We start from the raw sequence: 2654 nt of genomic DNA on the forward strand, positions 1-2654 counted from the left end.
AAACAGCCTCATGTGCTGGGTCCAGAGGTCCTTACCCCTGGCTCTGAGCCGCGGGCAGAGGGGCTCTGCCGCCCCTTCACCCACAGCCGCACACCGATCGGGCTGTCGCTGCTGCCTTTAGGCTGAGCAATAGGACATCTTGTGTCAGCGATGTCCATGCGGTTGGCTCGCAGCACAGAGTCAAGTGATTTCTAGGACCTGGAATAAAAGGTGTATTTGCAGGGTTTTTTTTTGTTGCTGTTGGGGAGGAAGTTGTACAGCATACTATTAGAAGTGGAAAGGCTCACTCACCGTGACATCTTTGTTTTTTTAAATATGTTTTTATTGATCTCAGAGAGGAAAGGAGAGGGAGAGCGAGAGAAACATCAATGATGAGAGAGAATCATTGATTGGCTGCCTCCTGCATGCCCCCTACTGGGGATCCAGCCCACAACCCAGGCATGTGCCTTTGGTCGGAATCGAACCCGGGACCCTTGAGTTTACAGGCCAACGCTCTATCCACTGAGCCAAACCAGCTAGGGGTCACGTGACATCTTTAAAATCATTGATGTGCATGCGGATTTCAATTAAAATGCTCACGGGTATGAGACTATCTCAGGTGGCTACGTTATAAATTAACTAGCTATAGGTAAAGCTTATTCAAAAGGCAGATACGAATTAATGGTGAGAACTTTGCAAGTAACATTGACTTCCCGCCGCTGAGTGCCGGGAACAGCACACCATGCCGCTAGGCCACCCGCTCTTTGCTCTGCTGACTGAAGTCCCGCCCATCGGGGATTGCCCTTCCTGCCCATCTTCCAGCTCCCAGCTGCAGACAGATTCCTTTTGCACAAGTGCTACCCCATGTAGGCTGTTCGCTGCAGCAAAAAATAACCCTTCACACCTCACTGACTTCCAGCCACAAAGATTTATTTCTCATTCATGATGCGCATCGACTGGGAGCTGCCAGGGCATCAGGTCAGGGTAGCGACACAGGGACCGGCGGATGGAGCAGCTACTCCGTGGGGGTTGTGAGCTGACACGCCAGGGCAACGTGGTAGCAGTTCTAGAGGGTCTTCCACTGATAACGAAGGGCTCTGGCTCACAAAAGACGCCGGTCACTTTTGCTCATACTCATGGGCCAGATCTGGTCACATGGCCCACCCAACCATGTGTACCGTATTTGCCGGCGTATAAGACGACTGGGCGTATAAGACGACCCCCTAACATTTCCACTCAAAATACAGAGTTTGTTATATACTCGCTGTATAAGACTACCCCCTCTTCCGCACACCTTCCACACACCAAATAAAAGGTAAAACAATATCAGATTTGATTTTAACATTTTAATTTATATTCAAATGCTTATGACATGCAGGAAAACTGTCACAAGGCTGTATGTAATCAAACATATACATAAAACAGTGCAAGTTTAAACTTGAGTTTATTTTCAAATCCCAGCTCTGCCACTTGCCATGTGAGTGATCCTGGAAAGCCTGCTGAAACTCCGCGAGCCTCAGTTTCCCAGAATCACCCGTCTGCTGCCTCCTGCACAACCCGTACTGGGGATCGAGCCCCCAACCCGGGCCTGCACCCTTGACTGGAATCAACCCGGGACCCTTTGGTTCCCAGGCAGATGCTCTACCCACTGACCAAAACAGGCCGGGCGGCACTTTGTTTTATAAGTGACAATCCAAGGAGGAGACGTAGGTGGGTTACAGGAAATCCACTGGTGATAGATGAGAGAGGGAGGGAGGGAAGGAAGGAGGGAGCAAAGGGGGGTGGTGGGGAGTGCTGGGGACCTCTGGGATTGGATAAAAAGTAAAATGATAGACGCATACTTCTTTCTTAAAAACAAACAAACAAACTTTTTATTGATTGCAGAGAGGGAGGGAGAGAGCAACATCATTGATGAGAGGGAATCTCCCCATCTGTAAAAGGGCATGTTTACCCTGGCTGCTCACTTCTCTAGGTTCTTATAAAGATCTAATGAATGAACAAATATGCACATTTCACCCGTTTATGAAGCCCCCGTGCTCCACAGTGAGGTGTTTTGTGAACCAAACCCCACTTTGGGAATGAAAATACTTACTATTTCCCCACCTGGAAGTGGGTTGGGAATGCACGCTCCTGCATCTCTCCAAGAGGAACACGTTGAGATCGTTGGAAGAAAGTGTTTTGCCGATTAACGACCATAGCATTCATTTCCATGAGGGCCCATTCAATCGTGCTGACTGATTCATAACTGATTCATTCATAACAGTGTCATGTCAGGGGTGATGTGAAGAAAAGCTGACATGATGAAAATTGCAAATGTGATGTGAAGAAAAGTAAAACCAAGAAAACAAGCACGGACCTTTTTTCTCTAAAGATGCCGAGCTCTGTGTGTCTGGGAGAAAGTCAGTCTCCTGCCAGGTGTGGGGGCTGTGGGTGGAAAGAGGGAGTTATGAATGTGTAACCCAGAGGCTTTAGTTGCCCCATCGTTGGCTGTGTGCGTTAGAAACACACGTCTGAGTGAGGGTTGCCAGATAAAATACAGAACACCCAATAAAATCTGAATTTCAGATAAATAAATGAAAATTTAAATGTAAATATAGTCCACAGAGTACTTGGGACATAGTTATACTGAATTTTTAAAAATTTTAAAAAGTATTACATGTCTCCTTTCCCCCCCA

Source organism: Myotis davidii, unplaced genomic scaffold, assembly GCF_000327345.1.
Source record: "Myotis davidii unplaced genomic scaffold, ASM32734v1 scaffold1226, whole genome shotgun sequence".
Lineage (NCBI taxonomy): Eukaryota > Metazoa > Chordata > Mammalia > Chiroptera > Vespertilionidae > Myotis > Myotis davidii.